Raw genomic sequence first — 26538 nt, 5'->3', positions numbered from 1 at the left:
ACTTGGGAAATTGCCATGTATGCACTTCCAGCAACTGGGACTCATGTGGGACTAGTCCGAACTCAGGGTGCCCTGCCAGCCCTAACTGGTCACAGCCACCAGAGAGGGACACAGACAATTTCACAGAAAGTACTCCTCTGAAGCATAGGACATTGGACAAAAGCCTCATTTCCTGAGAAGCATGAGGAAAAAAGCTCCCCTGCCTCCCTGAGTGAGGGTAACACAAAGCAGAGCACACAAGTCAACCTGCAATAAGGATGCAATATATGACAGAGAAATCAATGTTATGGTTTAGAGCCATTGAGATTCAGGGCTGTTCCGGCAGCAACTTAGCCCATCCTGACTGATGCACACGATGACAGCTATCACCAGGCATAGAACTATCAATCCAGATCAAAGCAATGTAATTCAACAGGAAGATATGTTGAGGGAAGTCAGCACCAATAAGCTTTCTGCTGTTAACAATTTTTAAATATTTTTAATACACAACGTTTAGGTAAGCCTAACCCATATTCTTATACATATTTTATTTGACAGGACCATGAGATGATGAAGTTCTTTCATTAGAACACAAATATCATTACCTAAGGAGACAAAAGACCTGTATGCAGAAAACTATAAGACACTGATGAAAGAAATTAAAGATAATACAAACAGATGGAGAGATATACCATGTTCTTGGATTGGAAGAATCAACATTGTGAAAATGATTATACTACCCAAAGCAATCTACAGATTCAATGCAATCCCTATCAAACTACCACTGGCATTTTTCACAGAACTAGAACAAAAAATTTCACAATTTGTATGGAAACACAAAAGACCCCGAATAGCCAAAGCAATCTTGAGAAAGAAAAACGGAGCTGGAGGAATCAGCCTCCCAGACTTCAGACTATACTACAAAGCTACAGCAATCAAGACAGTATGGTAGTGGCACAAAAACAGAAATATAGATCAATGGAACAGGATAGAAAGCCCAGAGATAAAGCTACGCATATATGGTCACCTTATCTTTGATAAAGGAGGCAAGCAATATACAGTGGAGAAAAGACAGCCTCTTCAATAAGTGGTGCTGGGAAAACTGGACAGCTACATGTAAAAGAATGAAATTAGAACACTCCCTAACACCATACACAAAAATAAACTCAAAATGGATTAAAGACCTAAATGTAAGCCCAGACACTATCAAACTCTTAGAGGAAAACATAGGCAGAACACTCTATGACATAAATCACAGCAAGATCCTATTTGACCCACCTCCTAGAGGAATGGAAATAAAAACAAAAATAAACAAATGGGACCTAATGAAACTTAAAAGCTTTTGCACAGCAAAGGAAACCATAAACAAAATGAAAACACAACCCTCAGAATGGGAGAAAATATTTGCAAAGGAAGCAACTGACAAGGGCTTCATCTGCAAGATATACAAGCAGCTCATGCAGCTCAATATGAAAAAAAAAAATCCCACTCCCAAAATGGGCAGAAGACGTAAACAGACATTTCTCCAAAGAAGATATACAGATTGCCAACAAACACATGAAAGGATGCTCAACCTCACTAATCATTAGAGAAATGCAAATCAAAACTACAATGAGGGCTTCCCTGGTGGCACAGTGGTTAAGAATCTGCCTGCCAATGCAAGGGACACGGGTTCAAGCCCTGGTCCAGGAAGATCCCACATGCCGCGGACCAACTAAGCCCGGGCACCACAACTACTGAGCCTGCGGCCTAGAGCCCATGAGCCACAACTACTGAGCCCACGCGCCACGACTACTGACCCTGCACTCTAGAGCCCGTGCTCCAAAAGAAGAGAAGCCACTGCAATGAGAAGCCCATGCACTGCAATGAAGAGTAGTCCCCACTCACCACAACTAGAGAGAGCCCACAGCAATGAAGACCCAACGCAGCCAAAAATAAATAAATAAAATAAATAAATTGGAAAAAAAAAAGAAAAAAAACTACAATGAGGTATCACCTCACACCAGTTAGAATGGGCATCATCAGAAAATCTACAAACAACAAATGCTGGAGAGGGTGTGGAGAAAAGGGAACCCTCTTGCACTGTTGGTGGGAATGTAAATTGATACAGCCACTATGGAGAACAGTATGGAGGTTCCTTAAAAAACTAAAAATAGAATTACCATATGACCCAGCAATCCCACTACTGGGCATATACCCAGAGAAAACCATAATTCAAAGAGACACATGCACCCCAATGTTCATTGCAGCTCTATTTACAATAGTCAGGTCATGGAAGCAACCTAAATGCCCATCGACAGAAGAATGGATAAAGAAGATGTGGTACATTTATACAATGGAATATTACTCAGCCATAAAAAGGAACGAAATTGGGTCATCTGTAGAGACGTGGATGGATCTAGAGACTGTCATACAGAGTGAAGTAAGTCAGAAAGAGAAAAACAAATATCGTATATTAACGCATATATGTGGAACCTAGAAAAATGGTACAGATGAACCGGTCTGCAGGGCAGAAATAGAGACACAGATGTAGAGAACAAACGTATGGACACCAAGGGGGGAAAGCAGCGGTGGGTGGGGGTGGGGTGTGATGAATTGGGAGATTGGGATTGACATGTATACACTGATGTGTATAAAATTAATGACTAATAAGAACCTGCTGTATAAAAAAATAAATTAAATTAAAAAAAAAAAAACTACAATGAGGTATCACCTCACACTGGTCAGAATGGCCATCATCAAAAAATCTACAAACAATAAATACTGGAGAGGGTGTGGAGGAAAGGGAACCCTCTTGCACTGTTGGTAGGAATGTAAATTGATACAGCCACTATGTAGAACAGTATGGAGGTTCCTTAAAAAACTAAAAATAGAACTATCATATGACCCAGCAATCTCACTACTGGGCATATACCCTGAGAAAACCATAAATCAAAAAGAGTCATGGACCACAATGTTCATTGCAGCTCTATTTACAATAGCCAGGACATGGAAGCAACCTAAGTGTCCATCGACAGATGAATGGATAAAGAAAATGCGGTACATATATACAATGGAATATTACTCTGCCAGAAAAAGAAACAAAATTGAATTACTTGTAGTGAGGTGGATGGACCTAGAGACTGTCATACAGAGTGAAGTAAGTCAGAAAAAGAAAAACAAATACCGTATGCTAACAGTATATACGGAATCTAAAAAAAAAAAAAAAAAAAAAAAATGGTTCCGAAGCACCTAGGGGCAGGACAGGAATAAAGACACAGACGTAGAGAATGGACTTGAGGACACAGAGAGGGTGAAGGGTAAGCTGGGACAAAGTGAGAGAGTGGCATAGACATATATACACTACCAAATGTAAAATAGATAGCTATGGGAAGCAGCCACATAGCACAGGGAGATCAGCTCGGTGCTTTGTGACCACTTAGAGGGGTGGGAAAGGGAGGGTGGGAGGGAGACGCAAGAGGGAGGAGATATGGGGATATAAGTATACGTATAGCTGATTCACTTTGTTATACAGCAGAAACTAACACACGATTGTAAAGCAATTATATTCCAATAAAGATGTAAAAAAAAAAAGAACACAAATTTCACCCCCACTAAAGTGTTCTGCTTTGTCCCGACCCTAAGAACTGGACGTTGGCCGTGGTGAACTTAAAAGCAAAAAACTCAGAGTAGCCTGACCCTCCTGCCCAGCCTGTTGCCCGCACTACAACTCTGCCACATGCCCTTCCAGGCTCCTGAGCCTCTCACATACTTTCTCCCACTGACATCCTCAGAAGGTACTTTAATAAAACCTCAAGGATCCGAGGGCTGAACAATGAACCAAAGGCCTCATTCACCTGATCTTCTCCGGGAGGCCTTCATCTGATAAGAGTAATTATGCCTTTTCTTCCCCAGCTTGCTACTCCATATTTCTATTAATCAGCCTTCACATTCATTTAAAGACAGCTTCGATAAAATTATAAAATATTGGCAGAAAAAAGAAATTTACTCTCATTTGTTATTGAGCCTTCCTTCCCTCCCAAGTTTGCAACAAATGGACCCCAAAATGGTGCCTGTAAAACAGCAGGGAGGTCTCTACTTCCCATCATGGTTGCTACTAACACCTTCATGGCTCAAGGCCTCAGTGGGCCTTTGGGAACCAGCCACACTCCCTTCCTTGGCATGGGACAGGCTGCAGGAGTTTTTACTAAGGCTGAGAATTCCAAGATAAACAGAAATTATATGCCATTCTCCCCTGGATATACAATGCAGCTGTTTCCCCTGAGGGAACAGCTCCCACTACAGAGCTGCCATTAGGCAGTGGAGGAGGTGGGCCGGCCTACTCTCACCAGCCCTTCCGCTCCTGTTCTATTCTTTGACCTCTTTTCTTGCAGGCGGCAACAAACCAATCTCTCTCTCCACTTGTTGTCCTGAAAGGCCTTTAACAAAAATTTTTCAATGTTTTAGGTTCCAGGAAAATCCAGGCCTCAAAGAGCCACGTCTTAAAAGCCACTTCTGCTTTGGATCCTATAACACACTTGTCTCCCCCCATTCCTCACACCCACCAACCATGTCAAGGATATAACAGCCTGCCTACTATCCTGGAGAAATACAGGGAGAAACTCTGAAATTAATCTGCATCCAATGAGCAGAGAAAAATAGGGTAGAAAAACCTCAGATGAGTACACACAAAATATACACATACATATACAACTTAGAGACCCACATAAACAAGCATGAGAGAGTAAAGAACAGATGATTTACACCTATAACTTTCAAGTACAATCAAATCCAGGCAGAATTCCTTGGACCACTTCTTATGAATTTTTGTAAAGAATCTAAGTGCTCAGCAGATGTTCCAGTGGATTCAGAGCATTTAACAGGTACCTCTGATAAGTGGTTCTAGAAGCCACTGTTCCTTTGTCTAATGCAGTTACTTCCCTGGCTTGAAACCCATTTCGGGGCTATAACGTGCAGAGCCAACAATATAAAATGTACCTGGAAAGTGAAGTAAAAAGGGTTTATTCAGGGACTTCTGAGCCCAGTTGTCTGTAATGAAGCTCTCATTTCTGCCTCTTCCGGGCCTCAGCTCTGATTCTGGAATATCACCACCAACGGCTGAGCACACTTAGGGCTATCATTAGTTATGGCCATTTTTGCCTCAGCTCCAGCACTTGTGGGCTTCCTGCATTTCCCAGTGAATGGCTTAAAGAATGAACATTTTTCAAATTACTACTCTGTAGGTCAAAACTGTCAATTCTTCCTTAAAAACAACGCAGGACCCCATTTTGAAAATGACTATTGTTATATAGCACTGTAAGGAAAAGACCCACATTATTGAATAGAGCCATCAAGAGCAATTTAGACCCATTTCATGCCTGCCATATTTATCCCTGCTCCTTGGTGGAGCTGTGGTCTGTGAGTATTTAACACCCTTTGTGGCGAGAAGTGTCAGGTTGGCTATGCATTCTTAATGGGTCTGTCTCTACAGTCCAGGAATGAATGGGAGACCTGATTTCAAGTGCAAGGACTGTCTTTGACAGACACATAAAATGAGTTGCTACAAAGCTGGGCAGGACCCGGTGTGTGTATTTTTTAAGTGTATGTAAACGCACAGAACTTACTGTGTGTGTGCAAGCAGGAATGATCGGGCAGGTGGGACTTCTGTGTGCGATGGCGCCTGAGCTGCAGGGACATGGAGGGCGCATGGCGCCATCCTGATGACACACTTTAAGAGCAGCATGCTCAACACAGCCGACTACTGCATAGACATAGCAAACCACCCTCTGCCGCGTGCAGACACGTCATGGCAGAGACACCCCACAAAAAGCAGATTAAAAGGGCTTCAGTCTTTGGGAGGTAAGAAGAGGAGAAAGCATGCTCAACAGCCAGGCCCTCGGGGGGGGCACATGAGAGAAACCCCAGTACCTCTCCAATTTTAGAGAGGAAAGCACCATGCATTTGCGGTCATGGCAGGTCGGCTGGGGGCTGGTTTGCATCTGACGGCCTCATTCCCATGTCTGGCAAGTGTGACCAGGGCTGCTGGGCACTCACCAGGCTGGCTTGGCCTTCTTCACAAGCTGGGTCGCAAGAAGGCAAGCCCCAGTGTACAGGTAATGATCCACCCCATGCTCACATCACATTCGTTGGTGTCCCATTGGGCAAGGCAAAGTGACAGCCTGGCCCAGAGTCAACATAGGAGGGGGTCCATGCACGGACAAGGCACAGGAAGGTGTGACTCGTGGGGAGCCATTCATGTCACAAGCTATCACGCACTGTACGGTGCTGTGTCTCCCGCTGCGTGGGAAGCCCCTCTGGAACAGGCCTGCTCCTGCTTCCTCCTTATCCCCCAGTACTCAGCGTACAGTCCAGCTGGCTGGGGACAGGCAGGAGCTGCGGCAGGAAGCCAGAGTTCTGTCCAAGGCGCTGTACAGAAGAGACTCTCAGTAACGACATGTTCCCCAGTCCTCGTCACAGCCGCTGGGTAATTATTAGGATTAATAAGGAGAGACTTCTGTGGCATCTGCCCAGGGCTGCCTCAAGCAGAAGCACAAGCAGCTTGGGCCAATGACTTGCTACAAAGCCTTCCTCTCCAAAGAAGTTTCCCATGCATCCTATAGGTACCATGCTCAGTGATTATTATTTAAGTTATTCCCCCCACACAACCCTGCAGAGTAACAATTATTAAGCCCATTTTATAGATTGGTAACCTGAGGCTCAAAGCACAACAACTTGCCCAAAGTCACAAGGCTTGGCCTTGCTTGTCACAAGCATGCCTGTCTCTCTCCAAAGCCTATGTTAGACTGCACACCTTTTTGCCCCTGAAAGGCTGCTCTGGGTCTAGCTTTCCAGCCAAACACCAGGAATGCTAGATGTTCTAGCCTATGGCCCTGCCTGCATTTGAGAATGATGTGCAGGGTAATGGAGCAATTGAAAATGTTGGCTTTGGAGTAAAACTGTCAGGGTTTGAATAGATTACCTCTATCTTGGGCAGTTTTCTAATTTGTAAAATGGGATCATCATCATCTTACTCAGAGGGTTGTTTTGAGGCTTAGCTAAGTGAGATGACGAAAGTGCTTAGAAAAGAATGCCAGGAGCACTCAAAAAAATATTCATGGTTACAATTATAATAGGTTGGGTTCCATCCTGACCCTTGAGGGCAAATGAATAGTGTCTTATTAGGAGACATAGCTGGGCACAGGAAGACCAACAGCAAAGAAACTGGTGAAGAATGACAGTGTATATGAAGGTAATATTGAAAATAATTCCTGTTTGGTACAGGAGAGGCAGTGACCATTCGGAACAGACTTCAGCGTTAACTACCAGTGTGTCGGGTGTCTTATGACAGACTGAGCATGAGTCCTCAAGCTATGGACCTGACCTGGGCAGTGAGGAGAGGAGCTGGAGGGCAGAGCTGGCCCAAAAGGCTGGCAAAAGGGCTTCCCGGAGGCTTCCTTCTCCAGTGGGCAGGAAACGTCTGGGAGCAGGGCCCCAGTCCTGAAGGATAGAGGTCCTGGGTAGGGACTCTTGCCAAGGAGAGGAAGGAGGTTTCAGAAGAAGACAGGATCCACTAACCTGACCAGAGTCCTGGATGGGTCTGGGTCTGGGACTGGGAACACGGCTGGAACCACACCAAATGGGATCCAGGGATGAGCCCCAAGGAACTGTGGCTCCTTTGCCCTGCCTGACTCAGATCTGGATTGTCTCAGGAGACGGTCTGCCTACAGACAGAGTAGGGCTTGGTGGTGGAATAGGAGGAATAGAGGGGAGTAGGGTGAAAGCCATGGAGGAAACAGGCCTGTGAGACTAAGATCTTCCCCTCTGAGAAGCCACCTAGCACTGTGGATCCTGCCACATGTGGGGACCACAGGGGCCCAGCTTAGCCAGGACAGCTTGGTCTGCCATGCCCTTCCCTTCCTCCTGCCTGTTAATAAGCCCTGATCTCCCCCAGTGAAAGCACACATGAGTAGTAATAAGAGCAGGAGCCTCAACACTCCAGTTCCAGAGTTCATGCCAGCCACCTCCCCTTTGCCCACTCTGACCCTTCCTTCTCCCTCTCTCTGCACTTCAACTCTCGTGAATCATCTGGTCCTGCTTTACTGATAACCCTCCTCTGACTCTTCAGTCTCCTTGAGGGCAAGACTCTGGACGCTGCCTCGTCCCCAGTCTCTCACATTAGATCATCATAGCGCTGGAGACCCTCTAAAGCTTCAGTGGACTCCACCTTCCCAGGCCAACAGAGCTGACCAGCTTCTCGCCAAGAAGGGTATCCCACTGTCCACTTGGGATTAGGCTGGGTGAAAGCCTCCCAGTCAGGCAGAAGAGGTCCAGGCTGCCTGTCTTCTGCACCCTTCCCACTGGGTCTTCTAATGGGCAGTTCTATGTATTCGGATGAGGAATGGAGTTTGCCAAAGAGAAAAAGATCTGGGGACGGATCTTCGCATTTCTCCCTGGATGTGTTTAGGAAAACCTACCTTGGCTGAGCTGCTTCTTCTGCTGCAGATGCTGATAATTAACAACTGGCAGGGGCAGGAGCTCTTGAGGATGATTTGGCCACTGACTCACAGAGAAAATTCAGAGCATCATAGCCAGAAGGCCACCCTCAGCAAATGCAAAGGGGCCAACCTCGCATTCTCCATCAGCGCAGTGGGATTTGGAGTCAAACAGGCCTGAGTTCTGGGCCCAGGCAGTATGACCTTGAGCACATTACTTAGCTCTGAGCCTGTTTCTTTGTCAGCAAAATAGAGATAAAAATGCCACCACCACCACTCCCCCCCCCCCAAGGATCCAAGGAGGATTAAACAAGATAACCTAGATAAAGTGTCTGCCCTGCCGTTGGTGGTGCCCAATATAGTTTCACTCCCATTCGCTGTCCTCCCTTCCCCTCCTAATAGCAGTGGCAACAAATCCTTTCCTTTCCCTCCTAGAAGGTGCCAGAATTTTTTTTTTAACATCTTTATTGGAGTATAATTGCTTTACAATGGTGTGTTAGTTTCTGCTTTATAACAAAGTGAATCAGTTTTACATATACATATGTTCCCATATCTCTTCCCTCTTGCATCTCCCTCCCTCCCACCCTCCCTATCCTACCCCTCTAGGTGGTCACAAAGCACCGAGCTGATCTCCCTGTGCTATGTGGCTGCTTCCCACTAGCTATCTATTGTACCTTCGGTAGTGTATATATGTCCATGCCACTCTCTCACTTTGTCACATCTTACCCTTCCCCCTCCCCATATCCTCAAGTCCATTCTCTCCATTCTCTAGTAGGTCTGTGTCTTTATTCCCGTCTTGCCACTAGGTTCTTCATGACCTTTTTTTTTTTTTCCTTAGATTCCATATATATGTATTAGCATACTGTATTTGTTTTTCTCTTTCTGACTTACTTCACTCTGTATGACAGACTCTAACTCCATCCACCTCACTACAAATAACTCCATTTCGTTTCTTTTTATGGCTGAGTAATATTCCATTGTATATATGTGCCACATCTTCTTTATCCATTCATCCGATGATGGACACTGAGGGAGGTGCCAGAATTTTAAGCAGCATCTCAGGCTCATGCTGGCTAGTATTTCACTGCCCAAGGTATTCATCTGGCTCAACAGAAGCTCCTCCTTCTCCCTCCTCCTCCCTCCCATTATTTAGCATCCTTTTCATCTCCCATCCAGGGCATTTATACAGTTCCCTAACTCCCAATCTTACCTTCCTAACCCCTCCTAAGCCCCAGACTGAAAAGAATTGCCTTTTTTCCACTCTGCTGACCACCTCTAGATGTACAAGTCACTTAGCACCGGAGGAAATATTGAATTTTCTCCTGTTCTGCTGAGGTTACCCACCACGGGCCATTAAAAAGATACCCATTTTTAAAATATACTTGACAGTCTGGAAGATATATTTGAGATATCAGAAAACTGAGCCCATTATGTGACATTTAGAATATACAGTATGGCGATATATTTCTAAAATGTGTGATATACCTTATGAATTTATATTGCGTACATGGTACTTAGATATTTGTATTATTTTTCCTCTGTGAATTCAAAGTTTCTAGATAATTTCCCCATTTGAGCTTCCCCTTCTTATTACTGAGCACTTGGCCAAGACAGCATGGGAAAAAAAAGACATGATGCAGAGTTCAAGGTCAGTTAGTTGTTGATTTCACGTCATGCAGCCCCAGGGGAGCCCAGAGGGAGCGCTGAGAAGGAAGGTGTTTCTGTTTGCCAGGCACACATACACACCACCAATGATTATATATATGTATCAGGTAGGTGCTAATGAGAAAACTGAGGCTGGAGCAGTGAAGTCCCTTGCTCCCAGTCAGGCAGCCAATGAGGGGCAGAAGCAAGATTAGAGCCCAGGTCAGCCAGATGCCCAACCAGCACATCTGCCCACAGCACCTCCCTGCCTTCAAGGAAGAGCCCAGGGTCTGAAAGCTACTGTCTTGTAGGGAAAACAGTGATAATGGGATAGGACTTGAGTCTGAGACACAAGAGGACATGCAGGCTCATCCTCAGGACTTCTGAGGCTGGAAATCACCTTGGCTGGAATAGCAATGAGACTCAGAGTAGGTAGGAGGAAACAGACCCAGTAACTAACATGAAATGCCAACTCCTTCACATGGCATGCAAGGTCCTCCCCGATCTGGCCCCAAGTGTTCTGTCCTACCTCCTCTCTCTCTCGCACCCCTGATGTCTGACAGATGTTCCCATCCCCCACAAATGCTTTGTCAAGTCCTGACAAATGATGTCATGTCTGCCTCTGTAAGGCCTCTCCACTCTCCTCCTAGCTGGTCCTGCTCATCATCCTCACTCCTCCTCCAGCTCTTTGCTAACCCTCCACCCACAGTCCCGGAGGCTTTCCCACTAAGCGTGTGCTGGACACCTGTCACAGTGAGCATCCCCTCCTCTCATGACCTTGTTGTAAGCTATCAATAGTTAAACCCATTTTACAGATGGGAAGAGTAAAACTCAGTGGACTCCCTTAACTTACCCAAGGTCCACACTAGTGACTTTGGAGCTGAAACGAGACTGAGCTCCCTCTGACTTTAGAGCCCTGCTATACACACAACACCTTTCTGTGTCTCCCATAACCCCAGTCTTGGGCTGGGAGCCTGCTAAGAATGCCAGGCAGTTTCAGGCAAGACAGAACCACCTCGCTCCTGCCTCTGCCTTCTTCCTTCTCGACATGTGGGCCTCTGCTACTGTGCCCTCCTGTCTCTCCACGTCAATACACAGGCATCTTCATGTTTACTCCTCTGTTAGTCGTCTCCCCAGTCCTATTTCACTAGACCATGCTCTCTGCTCCAAGAAGCAACACTTCTAAATCCATAGCAGGACCTTAATTCAAGGCATCTTCCTGATCCCCTCACTTTCCCCAGATTTAGACATTCCCTGCTCTTACCTCCTAGAGCAGTGAGCTTATATCCATGCAAGGCCACATTCTCCCAAACTGCCTCCTCACCAACGGCGGCCTCGAGCCGTGTCCTTCAAATGCAATTATTAGGTAACTTGCTCACAGATTCAACCCACTCACTCTTTCCCTCAGTCTCCCAGTACTTCTTTCATCAACCCTACCATCTACAAGAACAGACTATTCCTAAAAGCCAGCTGCATCAGCTCCAGCTCCCTGTCTCTGAGGCCCACACCTGTCATGGCCAAAGCTACAGCTGGAGGAATATTCGGGCCATTGTCATTCCCAGGAGGGCACTGCTTGCTCCGGGGTTCACCACTCTAAGAATGTTCTCCAGGCTTCAGTCAGATTCTATCAGGCCCTAACCAGCCCTACCTTCCACTTGGATTCCTGTGATTTTAAAAAGAGCAGCCATTCTGAGAGTGGGCACTACAATGAACCTCAGATTCTCAATTCAAATGAACTTGACAGAGCAAGAGATCTCTGCTCTTGGCCAGAAACAGAGACAACTGTCATTTATGGTGGTTTCAAGAAATTCCAAATCTTCCAAATAAAACATTAAGCCCAAATCCAAATCTGGACACTTCTTGAAGATCCAAATACATCATTATCACCATCATCATCATCATCATCATCATCATAACAATATCAGGTCAATCCTAACATTATAAAATAGCCATAGTATAGGAAATGGAGAATCGGATTGTAACTGGCTTGCCACGGGTGACAGACCACTTACTATTAACCAATGACTGTGTGTCAGGCACCCTTCTAGGAACTGGGGGACAAAACAGTGCACAAGACAGAGGGCCCTGCCCTTAGGAAACTTACATTCCAGGAAAGTACCTGACACAGGCCGCCCCAGCTGGGTGCAGAGAAAAGAGGGTGGCAAGTGCAGAGTGTCTGCTAAGCCCCAGGTGAGGGCCAACCGGGTGAAGGAAAGCATGTCTGGGGCCACGGGCAGCAGCTGGTGGGCCAGGAGCCTGTGCAGCTGTGGGAGCCTCAGGGGCGGGCTGATGGCTCTTCGCTCACAGACAGGGCTCTACCTGCACCCAACTTAGCACTTGAAAGGGACTCAAGTCTCAAAGGATTTCCTGCTGCTTTGTCCTTAAAGTACACTCTGCTGTCACTGCTGTTTACAAAGAATGAAAAGAAAGCTAAATGCCCAGAACCGGTACTCAGAAAGCTTTTAGGACCTCAGCGCTGAACAGATGAGCCTTGGGAAAATGCTGAGTTTGATTTGAGCAAAGCCACTCCACTCACATGATTGCTTCGGGAAGAAGGGAGTCCCATTTTACAGCCAAAAAGGAGAGAAAGGACGTACGAACAGGGTGACTTGAGCATCCCCAAATCCCCAGATTTAGATGGGTTCACCCTACTAGGACTCTGACTCACGGGGTTTACTCTCCCAGAGCTGAGCCCGAAGATGGTGGAGGGGGAGCAGACCCATGCCCCTTCCATCCTGTGGCACTGTTCCAGACCAAACTCCAAGTGCAACATCCAGAGGTTATTTTCTTCCCTTGACAGACAGCTGTAGTCACAGTTGAGCCCAGGAACGGGGCTGGGGGGGTGAGGGTCGCAGGGAGGATGCTGTAAAAGCTCCAGCAGAAGAAGCCAAAGGTGACAATAGCAGGGCCTTGGAAACAGCCAGAGAGGCATCAGCCTCGAGAAGTACAAGACACAACTACAAGAACAGAAGCAAGACGCACAAAAGTGAGGTGCGGAACATAATCCACGGAGCACAAAGCTGTGAGGGAGCTGCTGAAAAGTCTGTCCGAGCTGTCCTCCCAGGGGCTCCTAGCTGTGACCCTTCGACTGCCCATGACATCTGCGTTTGCTGTGCCTTTAGCGCTGGGGAAAGTAGACCTCTTAGCCCTGGGATGTGTGAATGGGCTTCAGGAAGGACTACAGCAGAGCATCTGAGACATCTAATTAGTGCACTAAGGTTGCATGCCATTGATTTGAAGACGCTAAGCATGCATTTTTGCATTGATCTCCTTTAAGTGTCATTTTCAAAGATCATGCTCATATTAACACAAAACTGCTGATACCATATCTAACCACAACTCTTACCTGCCCACGTGATATGAACCGGTCCTACTAGATTTGTGTTGGCTGGACCTGTGTTTATTCACTCGAAAGAAGAGTGGGTGTTCTGGATAATCTCTGCAAGAGGTGGTGTTGAATTTGCAAAGACCCGGTGTCACCCAGCTCCTTGCAGTCCTCTCATTTCTGTGGATAGGGAAAAGGAACCTGAGATATTTTTTGAGTATTCAAAGTCCTAATTAAGTCACAGAAGCCACGAGGCTAAGTTGTATCTCTGCCTTTCATCCACATCCATCCCTGAAAAAGAAATCAGGCAATGGAAAGTGAATGGCTGGGGATTTAGGTGGCAAAATGGACCAGATTCAGTTTTCCAGAGACCCTGCTGGTTCACAAACTGGCCCCCGGACACGGAGCGCAAGGAGAGACTGAAGAAAGAGGTAGACCACTCCAGACTGCTAGATGGCAGGTTTAATAAGCAAGGGAACTTACAGAGAGGCTTGTCTTGGGCGACAGCAAGACGAGTAAATCTCCACACGCAGCCACCAGAATTTTAAAGTTGCTATAGGTGCCTTAACTGGGTTCGGTCACATACACCGTCCAGATGGTCTCAACCACGCATTACTCTCTCCAGGCTACAAGCTTGAAGCAGCTCCCACTGTGGAATCAGTGGGCAGTACGTACATTCCAAGGGCCGGGGCAGGGGTGGGGTGGGGGGGCGGTGAGGGAGGAGCCTCCGGGTCACGTCCTCTTGATGGCCTCCTCCGACAGACCCGAATTAGAAGGCTGAAATAAGGGGCACCTGATGCTTTGGGAAGAGAATGTTTCTCTGAGACTCAGCATGCGGGTTGAGGGGCATTCAGCTAAGATTTAAGGAGCATGGAGATAAACAGTCTAGATAAAACTAAATCTAAATACTTTCGAGGACAGAAAATTTAATAGAGAAAGAAAAACCCACAAGTGTCTTCAGCCAAATTAATAATGTTTGATTACATAAGCTGGGAAACATACACAGACCTGTTCATTGTATCATTTTATATTACTTTGTGAATATCCAAAATATTTCAAAAGAAAAATTTTAAAGGAAAAAAAAAACACTTTAAAAAAGAGAAAAGAATGGAGGAAGGGAAGAAATCAAGAAATAAGTAAAAAGCAAGGTCCAGAAAAATATCACTGGTTAGAAGTTTTGAACATCACACTCTTACTTAAAGTAGGAGCCATACCTGGCAGAGGATGCCAGAATCCTCATTAAACCTGCTCTTGTACCATGAACCTCTTCTGCCTTTTTTACATTGAAATCTAACTCACATACCGTAAAATTCACCTATTTTAAAGTGAAGAATTCAATAGTTTTTAGTACTGTCACAGAGTTGTGTAACCATCACCACAATCTAATTTTAGAACAAAAGAGCCAAAGAACAAAATTACGCCCCAAAGAAATCCCATACCTGTTAGCAGTAATACCCCATGCCTGCCCCTCTCCCCCAGCCCAAGCAAGCAATAATCTACTTTCTACCTTTATAGATTTACCTATTCTGGGAATTTTGTATAAGTAGTAATGTACAAGATGTGATGTAGTCATTTATGGCTGGTATCTTTCACTTGGAATAATCAAGGTTAATCCATTGCCTAACTCTAGGTTACGGAGATCCTATTTCTAACGTCTAAGAGTTTTGTAGTTTAAGCTCCTATATTTAGGTCTATGCTCTATTTTAAGTTGTTTTGTGTACGGTTGTGATATAGGAGTTCAACTTAATTCTTTTCAACGTGGATATCCAATTATTGAAAAGACTATTATGCCCCCCATTGAATTGTCTTGGCAGCTCTGTCGAACATCAATTGTCTGTAAATGTAAGGATTTATTTCTGGACTCCTAATTCTATTCCATTGATCTACATATCTATCCTCACATCAGTACCTCATTGTCTTGATTACTGTAGCTTTTTAGAAATTTGTAAAATCAGGAAATTTGAGTACTCCAACTGTGTTCTTTTTTTCAAGATTGTTTTGGCTATTTTGAGTTCCTTGCATTTCCATATGAATCCTAAGATCAACTTGTCAATTTTTGCAACCAAAAGAAAAAAAAAAATACAGCTAGAATTTCAATAGGTACATATCAAATCTACAGTTCAATTTGGGAGTGTTGTCATCTGATCCATGAATATGCAATGTCTTTCCCCTTATTTTTGGCTTTCTTTAATTTCCTTTGATGATATTTTGAAGTTTTCAGTGTACAAGTCTTGCAATTCTTTTGTTAAATGTATCCCTCAGTATTCTTAGTATATAGTATGTACTAAGTAATATTCTTTTTTCTGTTATTGTAAATACAATTTTTTCTTAATTTCATTTTCATACTGTTCATAGCTATTGTATAAAAAACTATTGTTTTATAAATTGATCTTGATCCTTCAACCTTGTTGACTTGTCTTTGGCTTTTGATAATTTGATTATTAAATGTCTAGGTTTGGATCTCTTTGTGTTTAACTTGGAGTCTGCTGAAAACGCTTGGATGTTTTAATGTTTTTCATCCATTTGGAGAGGTTTGGGCCATTATCCAAATATCCTTTCTGCCTCTTCCTCTCTCCCCTCTCCTTCTGAGACTCCTATTTGTGTATGTTGTTGTACTTTATGGTGACCCATGAGACTCTGAGGATCTGCTCATTTTTCTTCTCTTTTTTCTTTCTGTTCTACAGACTGGATAATCTTAATAGACCTATATTCATATTTGCTGATTCTTTCTTCTGCTTGCTGAAATTTGTTGTTGAACTCCTATAGTGATTTTTTTTTTTTAATTCCAACTATTATACTTTTCAACTCCCAAATTTCTATTTGGTTCTTTTGTATAATTTCTATCTCTTTACTGATACTCTTTATTTGGTGAGAAATAATTCTCATAATTCACTTTAATTCTTTAGACATGGTTTCCTTTCACTCTCTGAACACACTTATAACAGCTGATGTAAAGTGTTTGCCTAGTAAGTCCAATATCTGGGTCCCCTAAGGGACAATTTCTATATCTAAACCATATTTTTCTGTTTTTTGCACATCTTATAATATTTTGTGGAAATCTAGACACTTTAGATAATGTAATGTGGCAACTCTAGAAATCAGATCCACCCCACTCTCCCAGGCTTTGCTCTTGTTGCTCTATTTTGTTGTTGTTATTGTTGTTGTTGTTGTTGTTATGGCTGTTTCTTTGTTCAGTGACCTTTCTGGACATTTCCTGTGATGTACAGTCACTGAAATCTCTGCTTGGTTATCTTGGTGGTCAGCTAATGATTGACAGATGTTTCCTGAATCGCTTCAAGGCACTTAAGTCTTCCACCTTTGCTGAGCTTTGCTGCATGTTGGGGCATGCCTTCAGCACTACGGTAATTTATTTACAGGTCTAACTGAGCCATCACTCCTACTTGTACAGCGCCTCAGGGTCAGCCAAAGCTAAGACATTAAGGCCATTTGGGTATTTTTTAGTCATGTGCATAGCCCTACCCATGACTGTGGCCTTCTAGATCCCCAGAAACATGTCAGAGCTTTTTAAAATCCTCTGTGACCATCTAATTTCCCAGACTTTCTTTTTAAGTTTTTTTGGCCAGCTTCTTGTTTGTTCCAACTGGTATTTCTACCTCAGGCAGCTGCAATATTTAAAAATTGATGCTGATTGTTTTTGACAAATGCCCTAGAGATACAGTTTTCCCACTGAGCGAGCTCTAAATGGGGTCACATAATAACAGTCTTATAAATGAGTCTTTTTCAGGGAACTGGCAGACAGGTCACGTAGTGGCAGTTCTCTGGGGGTGGGGCTTTTTGAGGAGCTCAAACTCAGTCTACTGCTGAGTTTTCACAGGTACTACAATCCACATCTGCTGGTTTTCACAGGTACTACAATCCGCATCTGCTGGGTTTTCACAGGTACTATGATCCACATCTGCTGAGTTTTCACAGGTACTATGATCCACATCTGCTGAGTTTTCACAGGTACTATGGTGCTGGTTTTCACAGGTACTATGGTTACTAAGCCTCTCATTTTCAAGGCTACCATGGATCTGAGGGAAGGGGTTGGTAACAGGCAAGGTGAAATGCCACACAGTGTTCAATATTCTTACTGGGAGTCAGTCATTTTTCTTGAATTCTTGAATAACATTCCTTAGATCCATTCTAGCCTTTGGTTAATTTCCAGAGTTCTGCCAAAGTTGATTTTGACCATTTTTGCTGCTTTTATAAAGGAGTGGATTTATAAAGATCCTCACTCCACCATTCTAGAAGTTCTGGTCCTCTTCATTAAGGCTTATCACAGTTAAAAGCTACATCTATCTATGTGATTGCTTTATGATATGTGTCTCCTCCACTGATCATTAAGTGTCATGAGAACGTCTTCATTTTGGTTATATTTTATCCTTGCTAGATTCTATCATAGTGACACATAGTATGCACTCAATAACAATTTGTTATCAATTTAACAAATTTGTTATCAATTTAACAAATTTGTTAAATCAATAATAGATCATTAGCACAGGCTAGTGAATAGACACAATCTCCACAGACTGGTATTATGATAAATAATTGTTCAATAACCTCCAAGGAGCCCTCAATCTTGTTGAACTGGATTCTTTACACCTCTTGAGGAATGCATGTTCTCACTGTCCTGAAAACTATGACTTCCTCTCTCCCCCATCCTCTCTCTGATGATCTTGGCTTATTTGTCATAGAAAATATCAGACCAAAACTCCCTCCACTTTCCACCTGCAAATCTATCAATATACCCACATTGGTTCCCATATTCTTCTTCTTTCCTCCTGTTACAGTGGAAAGACAACCCCTCTTCCTGGCAAACGTCAATCCCCATGTGTGTCCTGTGTGCAACCCTTCCTGCTCTCTCAAGAACCTCGCCCCAATTATTCTCCCTCTTCTCACCTGCATCTTCACCTATTTCAGCTCTACTGAATTGTTTCCAGCTGCATTAGGACATATTTTTCCCTAATTTTTTTTTTTAATATACTCAGCTTGGACCTCAACTAATATACCCAGGTTGGACACACTTCCAGTAATGCCTCACTCCTCTATTTTCAAGACAGATTTCTTCAAAGGTTTGGCTACAAAGTCTGGTTCCATTTCCTTACCTTCTACTTAGTATTTAACCCATTCTTATCTGTGTTCTATGTCCACTAGGCAGCTAAAATGGCTCTGATATTTTCATTTCATTCTTCCAACAAGTAATTATTGAGTACCCAATATCAGTGCCAAACACTGCTCTAGGAACAAGATATATAAAACAAATAATAAGATAAATACGACAAACAAGGTCTTTGGACATTTTCTTTATAGCTTTCATCAGCATCAGGCACAAGTGACCACAACCTCCCTGTGGAAATGCCTTCTTTCCTTGACTTCCAGGGCTCCTTACTCCTATCTCTCCGGCCAATCCTTTTCAGTCTCCTTTGCTGGATCTTTCTCATAGTTCCATTCTTTATGATGGAGGGTTCTTAATGATTGAGGTGAAATGCACATAATGTAAAATTAACCATTTAGTTCCAGTCTTTAAATGTTAGATTTTTTTCTGGAATTTTCTTATCTTCTTTTCTACTCCCTCTATAAAGAACCTCATCTACTCCTTTAATTTTAAGTGCCTTCTATTTGTATACCTCCATTTATAGTTGTAGCCTAAAACTCTCTCCTGAGGTCCAGACACCAATAAACAATCATCCCCACTCAGTTATCTCCCAGGGGCTTCAAGCACAGTATTTTCCCCTACAGCCTGCTGCTCCTCCTCCAGCACCCCTATGGCACCAAACATCCATCCAACTGCTCCAGCAGAAAACTTGGTAGATAATCTTGATAATTCTCTTTTCTTCACAATTCATGTCAATTTTACAAACCAAATAGGTCTCAAATTCATCCATGTCTCTCCATTTCTACCAATGACACTCTGAACTCTCATCCTGAGACATGTTCTCAACTGTTCTTCCCATAGCCAGTGTCCCTACTCCTACCAAATCCACTCTCCACATAGTAACTAGAATTTTATCCTCCTTGACCAAGTCAGGCATCCAAATATAAGTTTTCATAGATTCCTCAACTCCTTGATTCAATTTTTACTATTTAAATTTTTTTGTGATTAGTTTTAATTCTCCCTTCCCCCAGTAGAATGTAAGTTTCATAAGGGCAGACTGTTGGTTGGCATTGTTCTCAGTTGTTTGCTCAATGTCTAATCACATTTCTTAAAAAGAGTAAGTGTATAATAAACACTTGTTAAAAGTTGCTAAAGAAATGCCTCTTCTTCCTAAGCCTATGTCACAACTTAGCAAATAGCACCAATCACAGGTAGACGGTTATGGGAGCAAAAGCCATGAATGAAGTCCTTGATACAACCTTCTCTCTTGTCCATTACCTCTAAGCCATCATAAGAAAATTATACCTAAAGTCTAACTACAGCTGACCATCTCCACATTCATTACCAGACTCTAGCCTAGACTTGCAAAACAGCTACCTTACCCACTTCCACTCTTGCCACCCTCCAGGCCACCCTCTATTTAACAGCCAAATGTGTTACTGCCCCCTTTTAACCCATCAAAAATCCCCACAGCTCCCAGGAGAAAAGACATTAAAAGACATTAATGTCTCATGTCCATTTAGGCATTATAGTGCACTGGTTAAGAATATGGGCTTGAGAGCCAGACCTCTGAATTTGAACATCAGCTCTGTGGCTTACTGGTGATGGGACTTTCACCAGCTTACTCAAATTTTCTGTTTCTCAGTTTTCTTATGTGTAAAATGAATTAAAATGTAATGATACCTTGCTCATAGTGTTGTGTGGATTCAAGGAGCTAATTCATCTAAAGCTATGAAGATATGCCTAATATTGATATGGTAAATGCTCAAAAATGTTAGAAATTATTATTGATTCTTGTATCAGGAAATACAGAAGATATATTTCTAACATATCACAGTTACTTATTAAATATGATGAATGGTATAAAAAATAAATCTCCATGTCTTGGTAGAATGGTACCCATGAGAGAGAACAGCAAGAACAGCAACAACAAAAACAATTAAAAATATGTATGTATAAAATCCAGAAAAAAATAATAAGTATAAATGATCTATATGAAGAAAACTACGATACATAATGAGAGGCATAAAATAAAGAGCAACTTGAATAAATGGAGAAACATGCCACATTGGATGATTCAATGTTGAATAGGTGTCAATTAGTAGGAGAGAAAAAATGTATACAGTCAAATTACATGAATTGGATGATGGGGCACCATGAGAAATATAGATCATTTGTTATGAAAGATGATTACAGAAGTCTTCACAAAGGTGGTAAGAAAAATGTGAAGAATCCTAATAGATGGAGCTGGGACAGAACAGCATTTTGCAGTAAAAGCAGAGAGAAAGCAGAAATGCAGTAGACCCAGAGTTCTCAATGGGAGGGGTCTTTAAAGGTCACCATTCAGCCAGTGAGTAATAGAAAACCTAAATACAAGTGGCTTAAACACAAAAGTTATTTACGCTCATACATAATGAGAAATCCCAAAGAAGGAAGTCCCCCGCTAAACATTGTCAGGGCTGTGAAAGACTTCCCTTGGCTTTGCCTTCATGGTCTCAGGATGGCTGCAGCCCTTTCAAACATCAAGCTCTCCCACCATCCTGAAAGGTGGGGAGAACAGGGCATTTTTCTTCAAACCACTCTCTCTTCTTACCAGGGAGGAAAATCTTTCCCACAAGCTCCCCAGTGAACTACCACTTAACATCCTTTTGTTCAGAACTGGTCATATGCTGTTCTATTTTCTATTTTACATAATTAACCACCCCAAAACCTAGTGACATAGAACAACGACAATTTTATTTTACTATCAGATTACGTGGATCAGGAACTGTGACAGGGCACTACTCCATGATATACGGTGCCTTATCTTGGAAGACTGCATTGGCAGGGGATGATTCGAAGAGCTGGGGGCTCACTTGGAAGTTTCTTCACTCACACGTCTGACACCTGGGCTGGGAAGTCTCAAAGCTTGGGCTCAGGGACTTCCCTGGTGGTCCATTGGTTAAGACGCTGCACTTCCACTGCAGGGGGCATGGGTTTAATCCCTGGTCTGGGAACTGCTGCGGTGCAGCCAAAGAAAAAAAGCTCGAGCTCAGCTGGGAGTGTTAACCAGCACACCTACATGTATCCTCTCCATGTGACCTGGGCTCCTCACTGCATGATGGAGAAATTCCAAGAGGAAACAGTGCAATAAGATGTTACAAGAGAATCTAATGGATGCTGCATGATCTCAGAAGTCATATAGTGTCACTACCGTCACGTTCTACTGGTTGAAGGAGTCACAACCCCCCAGATACAAGGGAAAGGAACATAAACCCTACAGCTCAATGGGAGGCATATCAAGGAATTTGAACTCACATTTTAAATCAACCCCTAAACCAATTCTAATAGATGGGCCAACAGCTGAACAAAATAAGGGTCCTACATCAAGAAAGAAGGGAAAATGGCTGTTGGTTTCACAACAAAGAGCATCTTCTACAGTCATCTAACCCATCCTCTCCACCACCAATTCAAGGCATCAGCCCTCTTTACAAATACCCCTCTTTAAATGTCCAATCATCCTACAATGACAGGGAGCTCCCTCTCTTCCTAGAATAATGGTTTTACATTGGGACAGCTGCTTAACAAAATAAGACTTATCCCAAGAAAAATATTTTTCCTCATGTTAGACCACTTTGGTCTGAGCTGAGGATGGGAGATGGGAAAATTCAGGACAGTGAAATAAACTGATGGGCTGCTTGGGCTTCCCTGGTGGTGCAGTGGTTAAGAATCCACCTGTCAACGCAGGGGACAAGGGTTCAAGCCGTGGTCCGGGAAGTTCCCACATGCCGCAGAGCAACTAAGCCTGTGCGCCATAACTACTAAGCCTGCGCTCTAGAGCCTGTGAGCCACAACTACTGAGCCCACATACCACAACTACTGAAGCCCGCGTGCCTACAGCCCGTGCTTCACAACAAGGGAAGCCACCGCAATGAGAAGCCCGCACACCGCAACGAAGAGTAGCCCCCGCTCGCAGCAACTAGAGAAAGCCCGTACACAGCAAAGAAAACCCAACGCAGCCAAAAATAAATAAATAAATGAATAAATTTATATAAAAAAGAAAAGAATGATGGGCTGCTTGATCAGGGTCTTCCGATCCTCAAAGGGTGTGGATGTTCAAGAATTGTGGCTTGGTGGATTGCAGGGTCCTTGGTCTGTCAAAATCATATTCTCCAGTGACCAGATACATTTTAAATAAATCACTCTGGATTTTATTCACTTGCCATCAACATTGCATTTATGATGTGGCCTTTGAAAAGGCCATCAGTCCCTCCTGGAATCCTCTCAGTGCAAAGAGTTGTCAGATTTCCTAGCAAGGTCTAGAGCAGGCAGAGGAGACACACCAGGCACAAGCTTCACTCCTTCTCAGTTTTCCTTCTAAGTGATTCCTCAGGCATTTGACAATGTAGAAGTAAGAGCAGAGTCTTACCCGGGTGTCCTGCAGGCAGCTCTACTGCACACATCCCAAGCAGAATTCATTATTCCTATCACTGAAACTTGCTCAGACTCCTGTATTTGTAATCTCATTCAGGAGCATCCCTTTCTAGCTGGCAGCTGAGCCAGAAATTCTGGATTGGTTCTTAAATTATCCCTCTTTCCTAACTGCCAAAACTTAATCTTCACTATATCCTTCCAGATTGCCTCAGCAAGGTTTCTTCTCCATCACCATACTTATTGGTTGGGTCAGGGTATCACTGTCTCCTTGCAGGGCTCTTGCTGCAACTTCAGGCCTCCTCCAGGGCCTGTCCCTCCACCCTGCTTCCAGAGGAATCCAACACCATCACTTCCCCACAAACCTCTGCCTACCCGTCACCCCTGGGCCTAGAAGATTAAGCCCCAACTATTTAACTCTATGAACAAGACTTCAGATGTATGGTCTCGCCACAAACTATACTCCAGTCTCTAATCTCCTAGCACTCCCAACCCGTGCCTTCTTACCAGTTGTCAAATAGATCAGATTTCCGATTTTTATCTTTACATAAAGCTGTTTATTATCGCTGCCTGAAAATACAGATCACCTCTTCTTTACTTTGCACAAGATTGCATGATTAAAGATCTAAATTAAATATCACCTTCTTTGTTTTTACTACTGCTATTATAATTATATTCAGAATTTATCGAGCACATACTATGGGCCAACCCATGTGCTAAGCACCATATGTGGATCATCCCATTTAATATTTACAGCCACCCTGCAAGTCATGCAGATAAGGAGCTGAGATTTGAAGAGGTCCACTTGCTTATGTTCCCACAGCTAGAACTCCAAAGCTGGCGCCCCTAACCTTGTGAACCACACTGGAGGCAAACGCAGGGAGCCTTCCAATGAGCTCTGCCATATATGTCGTTAACGCTGCCACAGCACCCAGCACACAGTAAAATACAGCTGTTTGATCTTGTTTGGATACTGCTTCAAACAAAACAACTGTTCAAAAAACACACTTATTTATGGAACAATCAAGAATATGTGAATACTAACTGAACATTTGTGATACTAAGGAATTACTATTAATTACTGGGACTATGGTTATGTTTTTTAAAGTCACTGTCATTTGGAGATATACTAGACTAGAGATAAAATTGTTTAAGGCTAAGATATGCAAGAAGGGACGTTATGTGGGGATAGATAAGTAACACCCTTTAGTATCACGTTGATAACTATTAAAAAAGGGATATGTGTGAAATGCTGCCATTTGCTACAACACAGATGGATCTAGAGAGTATTATGCTTAGTGAAGTAAGTCAGAGAAAGACAAATACTCTATGTTATCACTTATAGGCGGAACCTAAAGAAAGAAAGCAAATATATATAACAAAGCAGAAACAGACTCACTGGTACAAAGAAGTGTTACCTAGTGTTACACTACTGGTTACCAGACACACGCACCCCAATGTTCACTACAGCACTATTGCAGCACTATTTACAATAGCCAGGTCATGGAAGCAACCTAAATGCCCATCGACAGACGAATGGATAAAGAAGAAGTGGTGCATATATACAATGGAATACTACTCAGCCATAAAAAGGAACGAAATTGGGTCATTTGTTGAGACGTGGATGGATCTAGAGACTGTCATACAGAGTGAAGTAAGTCAGAAAGAGAAAAACAAATATCACATATTAACACATATATGTGGAACCTAGAAAAATGGTACAGATGAACCGGTTTGCAGGGCAGAAAGAGAGACACAGATGTAGAGAACAAACGTATGGACACTAAGGGGGGAAAGTGGTGGGGGGTGGGGATGGTGGTGGGATGAATTGGGAGACTGGGATTGACATGTATACACTGATGTGTATAAAATTGATGACTAATAAGAACCTGCTGTATAAAAAAATAAAATTCAAAAATTCAAAAAAAAAAAAAAGAAACAGACTTGCTGATACAAAGAAGTGTTACCTAGTGTTACACTACTGGTTAGCAGTTGGGAGAGGCAAGGGGGGGAGGGGCAAAATAGGGGTATGGTACCAAGAGATACAAACTACTATGTAGAAAATAAATAAGCTACAAGGATATATTGTTCAGCACAGAGAAATATAGCCATTACTTTGTAATGACTTTAAATGGAGTACAAACTATAAAATATGGAATCACTCTGTTGTACACTTGAAACTAATATAAAATTTGAAATCAATTATACTTCAGTAAATACATAAATAGGGCTTCCCTGGTGGTGTAGTGGTTGAGAATCCGCCTGCCAATGCAGGGGACATGGGTTCGAGCCCTGGTCTGGGAAGATCCCACATGCCGCAGAGCAACTGGGCCCGTGAGCCACAACTACTGAGCCTGCGCATCTGGAGCCTGTGCTCGGCAACAAGAGAGGCCGCGATAGTGAGAGGCCCGCGCGCCATGATGAAGAGCGGCCCCTGCTTGCCGCAAATGGGGAAAGCCCTTGCACAGAAACAAAGATCCAACACAGCCAAAAATAATAAATTAAAAAAAAAAAAATACATAAATAAATAAAGGCAGATGTGTACACGGAAGTTCATTCGTATTATTTACTCCATTTCTGTATATGTTTGAAGTTCTCTATAACAAAAATATTCTGTAAACTCACTCAAACAAATAAGCTTTTGTGTTTATCTCCCACTTTGGGGTTGATAAAGAGCAGAGGACATTTGAGTCTTAATCAGCTCAAATCTGTACCAGTAACTGGCACAGAGTAGAAACTGAGCTAACGTTCCTTGCTACCTGGATGAGGCAGCAACTATGACGGTCGCCTGCAAAGGCGGAGAGTGGTGCTGCCTGTCCTCCAGACTGTCTCACCGCAGACCAACAACCCCGTGACCACCAGCATTACGGATGGGCCCCTAAGGAGAGCTGAGGCCAGCAGCTGGAGGTGGACACACTATTCCTGTACCAGCTTCCCTGCTTCTAACCTATTTCCACACTGATCTGGCTCCTCTTGGGGTCTTGGGTCACAGCCCTTGGAACCCAGCTGGCTACCTCGTGATTCCTGGATGCCCTTAGGGACTGTGGCTTCGGTTTCTATGTGTGCTTTTCTTGGTTTTATAAGCTAGCCCTTGGGACCCAGCCAGAGCAGGGACTTGGCCTTAACTCTTAAAATGTGACTGCTCACCTCATCCTCACGGCTTGGCTTGACTACTGGTCCTGACCTGGATGGGAGTAATTTGAAGTTAGACATGTTTTCTTTAGAGTGACACAGATCTGTGAGCAAAAGGCAGAGACTGCGTTTCAGAGAAGAATGGACTCATTCAACACCTCTGGCCCCCGCTCCTGCCTCTCCCTACGAGCATCTTCATCAGATGGCCAGAGCCTGCCTATCTGGTGTGTGATACCTACCAAGGCCCAGAGCCGAGACTGCCTGGGGAATTCAAGGCAACTTTGGCATTCTGCTAGCAGCAAGGGGTCAGGCTTTTGCTGTGCTCAAGTCACCGTGCTCTATGATTACCAACAGCTGCCCTGGAGAGTGAGGAAGTGCCTTCCCCACAGGGGGCTGAGGGGGGCTGCAGTGAGCAGGCTTGCTGTGGTGTGAGAGTGAGGCACTTCTCCAACTCATCAGCCTCTGGGGAGCCTGATATT

Source organism: Eschrichtius robustus, chromosome 7, assembly GCF_028021215.1.
Source record: "Eschrichtius robustus isolate mEscRob2 chromosome 7, mEscRob2.pri, whole genome shotgun sequence".
In the NCBI taxonomy this organism is placed as follows: domain Eukaryota; kingdom Metazoa; phylum Chordata; class Mammalia; order Artiodactyla; family Eschrichtiidae; genus Eschrichtius; species Eschrichtius robustus.
The sequence above is the reverse complement of the archived record's forward strand: the minus strand, read 5'-3'. Positions refer to the sequence as shown.